The 14,516-nt window shown below is 43.9% G+C and overlaps 1 pseudogene; it reads right to left on the reverse strand.

The window, feature by feature from the left end:
• Positions 1 to 10,426: 10,426 nt before the first annotated feature.
• LOC148632095 (5S ribosomal RNA) lies at positions 10,427 to 10,545 on the reverse strand (annotated as a pseudogene).
• Positions 10,546 to 14,516: the final 3,971 nt, after the last annotated feature.

Here is a 14,516-nt window from a genome sequence, read left to right on the forward strand (position 1 = left end):
CTACGACCAGGATCCGGCCCTGCACCACCGAGAAGGAGGAAACCAGCGTCATCTCTGGGTTTCCGAGGAGGATTCCCACTCCGGAAGAATGGACCCCTCCTACGCTCCAGCATGATTCTCCCTTCGTCCATTCCCTGCTGAATGTCAGCTTGTCGCTTTCATCCTTCAGGTGGACCTCCTGTAAGAAACAAACTGAGAAAGACTTTGAGGCCAGATCATGAAAGACTCCCCGTCTTTTCACCGGGTCTCTTAGCCCTCTCACGTTAGTTGTTAGAAAGATAAGTTTCACAGTCATGATTAAACAAGTGAAAGTTGAACCTCCTCTCTTTGTGCTTACAGTGGGGAAAACTTGGGATTCTACATCTGGGCACTGTTTAGCCTAGATGTAACTCCTCTTGTTTGGGTCCTGGGGGGAATATGCTGGGCTCCCTCCAGGTCTCGCTGGGGACTGAAAGGTAAACATGCTGGACAGGTCCAGCCCTACCATCAGTCCCGGCTCCAGGGCGGCTTCAAAGTAATCCTCGTCTTCCTTGAGGATACTCTCCACCACCATTTCGGGAAGGCTTTTTTCTTCCCTTTCTCCAGGAGTTTGGGGGACCTCCAGTTGCTCCTGGGCCTTGGGGGAGGGGGTTCCGACTTCCTGGGCTGCCTCTTCCTGTTGTTCCTGGGCCTCAGGGGAGGGGGTTCCGACTTCCTGGGCTGCCTCTTCCTGTTGTCCCTGGGCCTCGGGGGAGGGGGTAACCTCTTCCTGGGCTGCCTCTTCCTGTTGTCCCTGGGCCTCGGGGGAGGGGGTAACCTCTTCCTGGGCTGCCTCCTCCTGTTGTCCGTGGGCCCTGGGGGGGGAGGGTTTCCATTTCCTGGGCTGCCTCCTCCGGTTGTTCCTGGGCCTCGGGGGAAGAAAGTTCCGTTTCCTCTAGGAGGAGGAAACAGTTCTCCCTTACCACTCTTTTCTTTTGTCCTTCCGAAGGTGGATCCTCTTTCCCTTCTTGCTGGGAGTTATCCAGGGCCCTTCCTCCGGTCAGCCATTTTGTCCGTTGTCCTGGCGGCCATCTTGAGGCACTGGTGCGGCTGGGGGTGTGGCCTTGGCAATTTCGGTTCTCTGCGGGGGAGGTGCGGGTTCTTTGTTCTCACCTCTCTCCCTTTGTCTTGAGACCGGTTTCTGCCGGTCGGCTTCCACCACCTGCGCAAAGGAAGGTTTGCTTACCTTGCATTAGTGAAGGAGGTGTCCCTCGGCGCCGCATCCATCGCACTTTTTGGCTGCCCGGCAGGTTTTTGCCAGGTGCCCCTCTTTGTTATAGTTGTGACATCTGACGATGTCACACGTGTTCTCTTTGTGGCTGGACTGTCTGCACTTCTTGCAGAAATCCGGCATCCTGGGGTAGTAAAGCTACCCCCTGTCGGCTCCGATGTTGAAGTGGGCCGGGGGGTGCTGGAAACCGTCTACGCCCTCTAGGTCCTCTTTCAGGAGGACTCGGTACAGGTGTTTGCTGTACCAGACGCCACAACTGTCCCTGATCTCCGTCGGTTTGTCCACCACAGTTACATACCTCCCTAGGTACGCTGTTACCAGTTCCATTGGTACGTAGGGGTTGTATGTGAGGACTTTTAATGGTCCTCTGGTTTGTCTTCCTCATAGGCTCCGGCCTGAAATCAGAGAAACCGGGGTGCTTACCTTTTTCATTTGATCATTTTCGTTGCCTTTTCATATGAGGCGTCCGTGGCCATGTAGGCCTCCATGTATCTCTCTGCCTTGTTGTCTTGCAGGCAGTAGAGATCTCCGGCCACCAACTGCAGGATCCCTCTTAGGAAGGTAATGAAAATGGATTTCGCAGTTAGCATCGTCTCTGTTTTCTTGGTCCAGTGGAACCGGATCAGTGTCTTCTTGTCTGCCATCTGGAAAGGAGAAAAAAGAAAAAAGGAGAGAAAGAGAGAGAGCAAGGTCCTGTGGAGAGGAGGGTTTAGCTGCTAAAGGAGCAGTGAGGGAGCCCTGGCCTTTGTCCTTGTGGGCAAAGCCCAGCTAGGTGCAGGCGCAGGAGGAGAGAGAGAGAGGGAGAACATTGCTGCCGGATCCCTCCCAGCTCAGCTGCTGCTTGGCCTTAACCCCCTGGGCTCAAGCTAGGGCGATACCAGCTCAAGCGCTCTTCAGGATCTTCGATCGCCTTCTAGAACTTTGGAAAGACAAGAACTGCGGGCATGCCACTTGAACTTGATCTTAGCCAAAAGGCCAATAAAATTGGATTCCAGCTCACTGGCCCTGCAAAACTTAGTTCAAGACTTTAAACTCTCAGACACATATAGATGTATATATCCCACAACAGCAGGATATACATGGTCAGGGAGGAATAGCAGCTCCAGAATTGACTATTGCTTTGTCTCAGAGAGAGAGTGAAAGTTGTTGGGGTCACTCTTCAGCCTGTCTTCTTCTCAGATCATCAGGCTTTAGGTACGCTGGGCAAACGTTCCGAGGTCAAATTCTTCCAGCACGGGGTACCTTTAAAACGGAGACGACGGCACCGAAATTTTTTGGCGCGCCTTCTCTTTAAAGCCCTGGCCAAATATGAAGACAGTACGTACAGTTATAATTCAAACGGAATTAAAAACTACACATCCCAGTAACCATGGTGGTGCTTGTGATCATTGCGTTTAACCAACGAAACAGGGCGAAAAATCAGTCACATGACTTTGGGGCAGAGTTTCGAAAGCTTAACCTATCAGCAACAAAGCGAAATTTACACGATAGGCTACCTCAAACTGTCAGTTACACGACTGCGTATGTCGCTTAAGCCACTCCTATTTGGCATTTTACTTATGGAGGCGAGAAGACGCCCCCCCCCCCTCTTTGGGTGCCTGATTTGCCGCCATCTTTAACCGCTTCGTGTCCAAATCGCAGTAGCTACGCATACGAAATAACGTTCATCCCAGCTACAAAACATATATATTTTTGTGGTAAGAGGGAGCAAAACATCAGTATTTACTGCTTTTAATTAGTGTACGATTTATAGTTGAAATCTGAGCCTAAATATAAAGTTAAAATCTCGACAAAGCAATGTAGGAAATACAGAGAAAATAAATCCTTTCTGACATCTAAAATCAGTTTCGATCAAGGTCTCTAAAACGAACAAGAAAAAGAGGATTTTCGGAGGGCAATTACGCTGTATTTATAGAGAATAAGTGATTTATGATCAATCTAATTTCTTGTTCGTTTAAAACAGTGAAATGTCAGCTGCAAAAGATCGCACCAGAAACAGCACTCTCTCTGCCTGTCATAGACGTTCAGGAAAGGCTGAATGAAGTCATGGTGATCAATAATAACAGTTGTAGGACAAGAAACAAAAGATAGTGAAAACTTAAGATTTTTAAGGCTAAAACTCAAATTCATTCTACAAATTAAGGCAAATGAAAATTCAGGACGTGAAAGTGCTAGAGGTGTAAAAAAATACAAAAATGCACATGAGCAAAACGTTTTAGAAATGGAGCAAACAGAATAAAAGCCATGCCTATAGTACAGAAGAGGGATGCAGGAACACTTGCTTAGATATACAGAAAAATCACAAAAAGGTGTATGTTACAAAAGAACATGTAAACATGTACATCAATTTCCCTTCGCGATCAATAGTCTTATCTATAAACATGAAACAGAGGAATCAGAAATTAGCATGCATAAAAAACAGCAATTCTGTCAGTGAGCCCTAAATAAATTAATAGCAACTATGGTTTCATGGAGGGCTTCTCAGATAGTTGGGCATTTAGGTAAACTGCCAGGTGAAAGGACTTGTAAACATATTTTGTTAAAGCAAGTCAGTTTTTTCCGCAACACATAAAAGACATTTTTCCAAGAAAGTTTAGCCTTTGTCACTAATGAAACCACTAAATAAAGACATAAATATAGAAATCTTAAGATTCGTTTTATTTAATGTTGGTAGCAGGATGAACTGTCAGGTTGAGCTAAGAATTGAGTTATTTCAAGATGAAAATTTTCAGAATAATTGCAAATCTAGCAGGATAGAGAAAGCACAGAAAACTGGCAGTTAGATTGATCAGATTAGTATGAAAAGTCATTTAGCAAAGGGAATGAGAAGAGTGACAAACTAGTATACTTTAGATCTTTTTTTCTGAACCAGGGAAAATCTGATCATGTTTCCCTATAACAATAATAAAAAAACTTTATTTTATATATTACCATTAAAGGTGGCATCTCAAAGCAATACAGTAGATGTAAAAACAGATAAAAGGACCTCAGATTACAAAGTAAATACATATAAGAAAGACAAGCAGTTAGAGGTGCTACCAAAATTAGAAAATGAAGCAGATACAGACACTAAGTCTTCTGAAAAGAAAGGTTCTGAGGTTAGATTTAAATGCACTCAGGGTACGTGACTGATATCACTGGGAATACAAATTGAGAGCTCTGGGGTGCAGCTAGAGAAGACCCTGTCACCCACAGAATGTAGATGTTCTTGAGGACAGCTAGAAGACCAGAGTCAAAAGGACAAAGGTGGGGGAGTAGACAGATAATAAGCCATATACTGTAGGTACAGAATGAGGATGAGGAATTTGAAGTTGACTCGAAACCTGATAGGTAACCAGTGCAAGGACTTGAAAACAGGTGTAATGCATCCCTGATAGGATTCTTGCTGTCATATTCTGAACATATTGAAGATTACTCAGTGTGGATTTAATTTCCCCAGTGAACAGGATGTGCATTTATTAATTCTAGGAAAAAAAGCCTTTCTTAATTTCTCTAGTTCCCTTTAAAATAAACTATTATCCCACAATGCAGAGTATTAAATGGCCAGTATTTACACATGATATTTGTGATTTAAAGAAATTAACACAAGCAGCTTTTGGGGATTTAAGTGTTGGCTGAGTTATTGCAGGATAAAAGACTAGAGATGTTGGTAAGAAGAAGATAATTTGGGGAAAGCTAAGGAATACACTGATAACAAGAACACTTCCTAATGGGGTTAGGCATACTTTTGATGAAGAGGATGAAGTTAACAGACTGTATGTTTACATAGATACTGAAATGAGGATTGTATTTTAGATTTTGTGCAGTTACTAGTATTGAACTGTGTGTTGGATGCACATGAATTGAAGGAATGGGCAAACATAGCTGATGCGGATCCACAGAGCCAGCATATTAAGATGTTTTTAATTAGAGGTAATTTGTTTAAATAACTAGGTATGGATACTGATGTGCATGAGAGGTGAAAGGCCAGCACTATAAAATATTTTATTCTCAGTGAGATGCTGCCATTTCATAGTGGGTTTCTAACACTGTGTATAGTTCCATCTATTTCTAATCTCTTTATCCAGTACAGAGGATTTGGAGCCTATCCCAGTAAGCAACGGACACAAGGCAGAATACACCCTGGACATAGCGCCAGTCCATCACAGGACAGACAGACACAAACACACACACACCAGGGCCAGTTTTCCCATAAACCAATTAACTTACCAGTATGTTTTGGAGTGCGAGAGGGAGTCATATCACACATATGGAGAAAAACCATGTAACCCAGAGAGAACATGCAAACCCCACACACACAGGATGGGAGGAATTGAATCTAGGACCCCAGTGCTCCAAGATAGCAATGCTAACCACTTTGCCACCATTATAAATGGATGGATATCTTAGTTATCTTTCTAGTTCACAGGTTTGCATGCATAATTTAATTTTGAAAGGCGCTGAGACATCAAGTACTACTGTTGTATTTATGAAAAAGAAACAAAACAAAAAGCATACTAACAACTGTGCCATCCTACTCTTTAGTTAATACAATTTATAATTTATAAACAGTTAACATTGTTAGCAAAATATTTTGAATTATATTTAACCCTATTTCTTCTTCAGTTTTGTATTTAACTTATTATATGATATATGACTTATTAGTCAGATTTAATGTATATTTGAACAATGAAAATATATTTTTACAAGATGCGGGGGAAAGTGCAACAACTTATTACAGTGCTAAATTTAATATTGATTGCTAATAGTTTATGCTAACACCTAACTTTCTTAATTAGGTGTAATTAAAACAGTGAACTAAGTGTAACATACCATTCAGAAATACAATCGAGAATAGTTTTGTGGTGTTTGTATGGATGAAACGTTTCTAAAATGTATAACATAACAAAAATAAAGACGAATGTAATCTGTAATCTTTCCAATTGTAATGTCATTAGACAGAACAAGAAGTTTCTGCTTTGTCTAAGGATGGTATCAAAAAGTAGTCTAGGTGGTGAGAAAGCTGTGCTTGATAATTAAGTTACTTAAAAGTAAAAAGAGATGCTTCATATTGCTTGATTAATTTTAAAAACTAAGTTATAAATGCAGACGCGATCGCTGCCATAAGCGCTCCAGGCAGTAGAACGTTCGTTCTGTGCTGCTGAGCTCCGCGCCTCCTCCCTCTCTCTGTGCCGCGCCCCTCTCTGACGGAGCGCAGTGGGCGGTACGCTATTTTCAGAGCCTCTGATTGGGAAAAAAAGACCTGCTGATGAGTTTCACACAACAGGAAGAGAAAAGAATGGGATTTTTTCTCTTCGAAACGTGTGTTGTCTTTATGAAATTCGTGAATTTTAAACGTTTAATTAAGAAGTAAAAACCTTACAGCGTACACAGAGATTCTGAGCTGATCACGAGGAAGAAAAATCACCCATTTTTCGCGCATAAAAAGTGGTTTTTAACTCTCGAAACCCATTTTTATAGGTTTTAAAGTCGTGCAATGTCTAAGTTGAGCAGGAACACATCATTATATCTCGTTTTTTATTTCTTTTTTAAAAATTTTAAAAATCGTTTGCCCAGCCTACTTTAGGGTGTAGAGTGGAACTCAAGGGCGGGACTGTCTTTGGCCCAGGCCTCTGGAAACTCAACACAAAGCTGCTAGAGAACGAGGGGGTAGTATCCCGCTACAAGGAGAAACTATCACAGTGGCTGTCCTTGCAGTGTCTGTATGGGTCAGTAGGAGAGTGGTGGGAGGAGGTGAAGGTGAGGACAAAGGCCTTTTTCATGGCTGAGGGAAGGAAGGCTGCTGCCAGACGGAGAGGAGTGCTAGCCAGGAAACAGAGGCAGCTGCAGCGTCTCTACACGATGCTGCACAGTGGCTTCGATGTGCTCGAGGATATCACCCTCTTAAAAAAGGACATCCGGAGCATAGCGAAAGAAAGTAGTCGAGGAGTGCTGTTAAGAAGCAGAGTGCAGTTCTTGGAAGAAAATGAGAAGTGTACTCGCTTCTTTTTCAGGAAAGTGGTAGGCTCCAAGTCTGTCATGGAAAGTGTAGTTGATGAGGAGGGACGAGAGAGAACAGAGCCGAGTGCTATCCTCTCCTGCACCGAGGCCTTCTACTCAAGACTGTACAGCTCTACAGAGGTAAAGGATGAAGAAATTCATTTTTTTAAATCAAAGTTAGAAAACGTTTTGAGTGAAGAAGATAAGGAAGTACTTGAGAGGAATTTGACAGTAGAAATGCTGAGACAGGCTATGGAGAGCTTACAAAAGGGGAAAACTCCGGGTGCTGACGGGCTCCCTAAAGACTTTTACTGCACCTTTTGGGATCTGCTTCAGGATCCGCTACTGCTCCTATTCGAGGAAAGCTATAAGACAGAATTGCTGCCTGACTCCTTAAGAGAAGGCACTATCTCTCTCTTGTTTAAGAAAGGAGCAAAGAATGACATAAAGAACTGGAGACCCTTCAACCTGTTAGGCATGGACACTAAGATCCTGTCCAAAGCCCTTTTCCTGCTCCTACAAAATGTAGTGGCCTCACTGGTAGGGAAAGAACAGACTTGTGGGATAGCAGGATGCCTGATGAGCGACAACCTGGCCTTGTTGAGGGATGTCTGTCTGTACTCAGAGGATCGCTCCCTCCCTCTGTGCATTTTAGGTGTAGACCTAGAAAAGGCCTTTGACCGCCTAAACCGGCAGTACTTAACATCGGTACTTGAGCACATGAAGTTTGGCCCCATCATGAGAAAGTGGATTAACCTGCTGTACACAGGTAGCAACAGCAGAGTAATGGTTTATGGCAATAGATCAGGCCTCTTTGAAGTCTGTTCAGGGGTGAGGCAGGGCTGCCCATTACCCCCCTTGTTATTCGTTTTGGCTATGGAGCCCTTAGCCTGTGCCTTGCGCCAGGATCAGGCCATTAATGGGATACCAGTGCCTGGAAGTGGGGCAGGAGAGGTAAAGACATCTCTATACATGGATGATGTCACCCTGCTCCTCTCTGGCAATGCCTCAATTAGCAGAGCTCTGCAGTGCTGTGATCGTTTCTCTTTGGCTTCCTCTGCAAAAATTAACAAATCTAAGAGTGAGATTTTTTATCAGAACTGGAGGGAGCCAAAAGAAGGACATGATCTCAGGCTGCAAGAGAAGAGAATTAAGGTCCTGGGGGTGTATTTTGGAGAAGAGATGGGAACAGTAAATTGGCAGAACAAATTGCCAATCTTAAACAAAAAACTGATGCAATGGAAGGACCGAGACCTCACTAGACAGGGAAGGTGCTGGTCATCAAAGCTGAGCTCTTGCCTGTCTTGAATTTTCTGGCTTCTACCTTCCCAATCCCACACCGTGTTGCGGCGGTGCTGAGGAGATTGATGTTTCAATTTCTATGGGGTGGGAAGCAGGAAAGACTCAGAAAGGAAATACTGTACAGGCCGCTACCCTCAGGGGGGAAGTCTGTCCCAGATGTTGCTACGAAGCTGCTGTCCATTTTCCTGGCCTCTGTGCTGTGCGTACCTGGACTTATTTTTCCAGGCTCTGGGTAGGTAGGGAGGTGTTCAGAGTGTGGGGTGTCAGACCCAAGCTGGATGTCCCACTCTCTGACACATGCCCCGCAATTTATGGGACAGTTAAAAGTTTTCTAAGATCTCGCCCAATTGGCCATATTCCCCTCCGAGATGTCAGCGTCCAAAAACTGGAAGATTTCGTTACACCCCTGTGGGCATTTTAACATCAGCCCAAACAAGGAAGGTGTGGAAACACACATCCTCTAAGTTTCTGTGTAACATTCACAGAGATTTAGCCTGGAGTGTCGTCCACCAGTGCTTACAGGTACGAACTTTCTTGAACCGTAGGGGCCTCACCCCCAGCCCTCGCTGCGTTAGGGTGGGCTGCGGCGAGGAGGAGACTGTGACCCATCTCCTGTGGTCCTGCTTTTTGCTAAGGCCTTCTGGGCACAGTTTGAAGATTGGTTGCAAGCTCTCTCGCCCCAATTTACCCTGACCGCTGCTTTCGTCAAACACGTCAGGAGGAAGTTTGACAGGATCTGGGCCGTGGTGAACAGTGGGAAAGACGCCCTGTGGAGAGTGAGGAACATGGGGCTGTTCAAAGGCATCGAGGTCCCAGTCAAGGCAGCAGGTAGCCTGGCCCTGTTCATCACCCGAGAGAACTATTACCTCAGAGATCTGTGGAGAGAAGGGAGGGAGGAAGCAGAAAATCTGGGGGAAATAGAGAGCATAGGTCAATATCTCAAGAAACTGTGAAAAACATTATCATGTTTAAGTAAAGAATGTGATTTGCACCAGCAAAAAATATATTGTTGCTATGTAACTGGTACTGTGTCAAAATGTAATGAGATGTGATCATATATACTGTTTTAAATATGTATATTAATGTAAAGCTTTCTAATTTGTGATGTCCTGTATTTTTTTGTGAAAAGAAAATAAAGTTCTTAAAAATCGAAATCGGTTCACCCAGAGCGAGACTCGGCCATTGCTGTGCTGACCCCTGCGAATTCCCCAAATGTGGGAATCTCGACTGCATAATTTCTGGTAGTGGGGGACTGCGTTCACGCTCTCCCCTGATGTGCTTGGTCCAATATCAGATACGGAAGAGTTACAACACCACGAGCTGCGATAGGATCCCAGTTCGAAAGGAGTCGATGCCACTGCTGGTTCCCGGTTTCTTTTAGTTAGAGGTCCGGAGAAGCATTTCAAGCTGGTTACACTACTCCTTCCGGACATTCATTCCCTTTTCAAAGTCAGTCGTTTTGCTGTAGTCTGCATTATTTAGGCTGATTATCGAGGTTAGCCTTTATTTGGTCATGGGGGCCTCGGTACTGTATGCTAATTCTCAAGGCAGTTTCACCCGTTTTCTGATTGCTAGGTTCTGTACCAGTGCAGACATGTCAAACAGTGAATGGCTGTACCTCTATTGGATCTGTGCTCAATGAATGAAATCAGTAATAAATGAATATATGTATAGTTATACGAAAAACAAGTGGTTTATCGACTCATCTTCATTTGCAGATTTAGAGGCAGCTTCGATATTCGTTTTACAAACGGGTTTTTTTTTATATGGGTCACACACATGCCATAGCAACAAAACACCTCTAGAGATGAGGCTATAGATCAACTTTCCATCCTCCAAATTTTCCTCCCAAAGTCTACGGCACCAATGGCAACCTCTGCTGGCTGAGAGAGTAAGAGCTTGCAGCACCTGGTATTCCCAGGTGGTCTCTCACCCAAGTACTAACCAGGCCCAACCATGCTTAGCTTCCGACATCAGACAAGATCGGGCACATTAAGGGTGGTGTGGCTGCAATCGAAAGCCATGGCGCCTGACTCGCCTGACTGGGAGAGGAGGTCACACACTGTATTATTATTTTTGAGAGACAGGCTCACTGTCTGTTCCTCAGGCTGGGACAGGAGATCATAATCTGCTTTATTATTATTGAGAGACTGGCTCACTCCTGTCTGTTCCTCAGGTTGGGACAAGAGATCACACACTGTATTATTATTGAGAGACGGGCTCACTCCTGTCTGTTCCTCAGGCTGGGACAGTGGATCACATACTATATTATTATAACTGAGAGACAGGCTCACTTTCTATTCCCCAGACTGGGACAGAAGATCACACACTGTATTATTATTGAGAGACAAGCTCACTGTCTGTTCCTCATGCTGGGACAGGAGATCACATAGTTTATTAATATTATTGTTGAGAGACATGCTCACTGTCTATTCCTCTGGCGGGGGCAGGAAATGACACACTGTATTATTAGTTTTGAGAGACAGGCTCAGTGTTCCCCAGGCTGGGACAGGAGATCACACACTGTATTATTATTATTATTATTATTATTATTATTATTATTATTATTGAGATACAGGCTCACTGTCTGTTCCTCTGGCTGGGACTTGAGATCACACACTGTTCTATTATTATTGAGAGACAGGATCACTGTCTGTTCCTCAGGCTGGGACAGGAAATGACACACTGTATTATTATTATTGAGAGACAGGCTCGCTGTCTGCTCCTCAGGCTGGGACAGGAGGTCACACACTGTATTATTATTATTGAGAGACAGGCTCGCTGTCTGCTCCTCAGGCTGGGACAGGAAGACACACACTGTATTATTATTATTGAGAGACAGGCTCACTGTCTTTTCCTCAGGCTGGGAAAGGAAGTCACACACTGTATTATTATTATTGAGAGACTGGCTCACTCCTGTCTGATCCTCAGGTTGGGACAGGAGATCACACATCGTATATGTTACGGATTCGGTAAGAGAAACCGAAACCAGTGAGAGAACCCACTTGCAGGAGCTGACAAAGCCAAGCCGTGATCCAAAGAAAGCCGTAGTCGAAGGAACGAGCCGAGAGTCCAGGGGAAGCCAGAGATCCAAAAGGGAACGAGTTACCGAAGTCAAAGCGTGATCCGAAATCGTAGACAATAGAGCAATCCGATAGTCCAGGGGTAGCCAGAGATCCAAAACAGAGCGTGAGTAACGAAGCCAAGCCGTGATCCGAAAAGCTGTAGTCAAAAGGGGAAAAACCGTAAACGGAAAGCCAAGAAGAACACTAGGTAGAAGAAGGAGTAGGGCAACCAGGAAGCTCGAAAGGGAAACCAATACTGAGCAAGGAGGTAGGGAAAGACATGTGCTTAAGTAGGATGAGACGGGGGTGTGGTGGTGAATAGGAAAACTGATAGGAAAACTTATTATTATTAGGATTATTATTGAGAGACGGGCTGACTGTTCCTCAGGCTGGGACAGGAGATCACACAGTTTATTCATATTATTGTTGAGAGACATGCTCACTGTCTGTTCCTCTGGTTGGGGCAGGAAATGACACACTGTATTATTATTATTGAGAGACAGGCTCGCTGTCTGCTCCTCAGGCTGGGACAGGAGATCACACACTGTTGTAGTGTGCTCTCACGAGGCACCAGTTCTGTAGGGGTTTGGGCATTTACTGGGACAATTATTAATTGTGGCAGTAAATCACAAAATTGATTCTTTTAATGGTCTTAGAATCCAACCATGCGATATAACTCAAAAAACGCACACACAGGTACTAATACACGAGGATACATTTATCAATATATGGAATATGCATGTAAACTTAACAGATCTTATCGTAAAGGTTATCAGAATACAAAAGATATATATTCATTCAGTTACAGTTACACATATCAAGAGGACATACGTTCAGTATATCATTCATTTAGAATCGTAATTGAACTTGTTTAAAACTTCTACATTAGATACTCAAAACAAGAACATAACTCTTAGGAATTAAATTGATATCAACTGGTTGGGATAACAATTGAATTATCGAGCAGTAATGCAGTGAAGTGGAGTACTCATCCAATCTCTGGGGATTTAGGTCTCTTGCGGGCTCAATGGCTCCGTGCATGGCTGTGCTGTGTGGCTTGAGACGTTGCGCTGCTGATGCTCTCTGAAGACCGGCTAGTTAGTTTTGGCTGAAACTAGCGAAGTTTGTGCACAGGAGAAAAGATGACTGTGGGTCCCAGCAAGTCAGGAAGAAGACCAGTTCGTTCCTGATGAAGCGATAGTTCTGAATAGTGATTCAGCTGTCCACAGTTCCGACCTGTTCACGAGGCTTGCTGCTGGTGCTAACCTCGGGTGGATCCTTTGGTTACTCTCTGGCTACCTCCGCTCTCGACACTTAGAACAAAGCAAAGTTCTGGCACTCGGACACACTTGCCGTTCCGTGGTTGTCCAGGCTGAGTCTCAGGATGGTCAGGAGGCGCGCTGCGAGAATGTTCTGCCCTTGGGAGCCTTTCTGCTCCTAGGCCGTCCCGCCCTGGAATTATCTCACAGCCCTGGAATTCTCCTTTGAATTCCCTTTAGAATAGTCTTGGAGCTTTGTGTTGCCTGTTTTTACCTGGAGGAACTTCAGCTCGTTTATTGGATGAAAGTTTCATGGGCATCAGAGACCCACGTGGGTTACTCTGCCCTACCAGTCCCTGATTGGTTGATCAAGGTGAGATATGAGTCACTTACTCCTGACACTTAGGAATGCAGTCCAGATGTCCATCTGGCACTCCCTAGACAGATAGGCGCCAATGGATGCCCATTGATCATGATAGCCAGGCTAAGCTAAATGCATTCCCATTTGGGAGCTGTCCCTTATCAAAAGAAAACATCTTTAAATCAGCCTGCCTGAATAGCTTCTCTGTGGCTGCACCACAGAGATGAAGAGAGAGATGGGGCCTCATTTGGGAAAGCACAGCAACACTTAATTCTGTCTTATTAACAAGCATTGCCGCTACAATTAGTAGGAAGAAAGATACAATGTTTTGAAAATGTCATATGTTTTAAAGGATTAAAGGGAAAAGAAATACTTTATATACGCAAACTAATTCAACTGAGCTCCTCTAAACAATATCGCCTGAAGAATTGCCAAAGCACAGTGTATCAATTTGGGTGACACTGGGGGAAAAGGATCACAACATTGAAAACCACAAGGCTTATTTTCAACAGCAAAATTTGTGCTTGAAAATATTTGACAAAAAAAGGAATATTACACGCACGGAAACCAATATTTACCACTAGGATAGAATGCAGCATAGAACAGTTGGATAGAAGGTTAGTGTAACTCTATAGTGCATCACAGAGGTCAGTCTCTTCCCCCTCATTATGCAGGCTGACTTCACTGTCCTCCAGCGATAGTCAGCTGTAATCACTGATGCAGACATGATGTTAATACTCTGACAGCATCTTGGCTGATTTGGTTAAAGTGTTTTCCTATTAAACAGGAGATTCTGCGTTCAAATCCCAGCAGTGTCTTTCTTCCTGTCTTGTCTTACAAAATGTATCACTATGGATGATTACATGCAGCTTGATTTTGTTTAATGCAAGTTTTCATTCCCTTTCTGATGGCTCTCTACAGTAATTTTTAAAAGTACTAATCGGGATGGATTACTGTACATATCCTCAGTAAAGGGGAATATATAAGTAGTGACTATCCAAATTGCATTTTTGTGTGAAACACATTTCAGAAAATCGAAAACCAATTTTCAAAACTCACAATAACAAGACAAAGGCAAAACATAAGTTCACTTGCACTTTATGCATATTTACCACAACCTTGCCTTCTGATCATAAAAAGTCTTAATTTTAATATAGCAGTTTTAAATGGGACATTCAGAACATGGCATATGAGAATATATGGTTAACCGAGGATGAGCAAAGGATGATCGCACTTTCTGCTTATTGCTATGAACCTACCCCTGGTTATAAAAATGTCTCAAAATTCTGACACTGAGGTGT

Source organism: Lepisosteus platostomus, unplaced genomic scaffold (genome assembly GCF_059453375.1).
Source record: "Lepisosteus platostomus isolate fLepPlt1 unplaced genomic scaffold, fLepPlt1.hap1 Scaffold_66_H1, whole genome shotgun sequence".
NCBI classification, from domain to species: domain Eukaryota; kingdom Metazoa; phylum Chordata; class Actinopteri; order Semionotiformes; family Lepisosteidae; genus Lepisosteus; species Lepisosteus platostomus.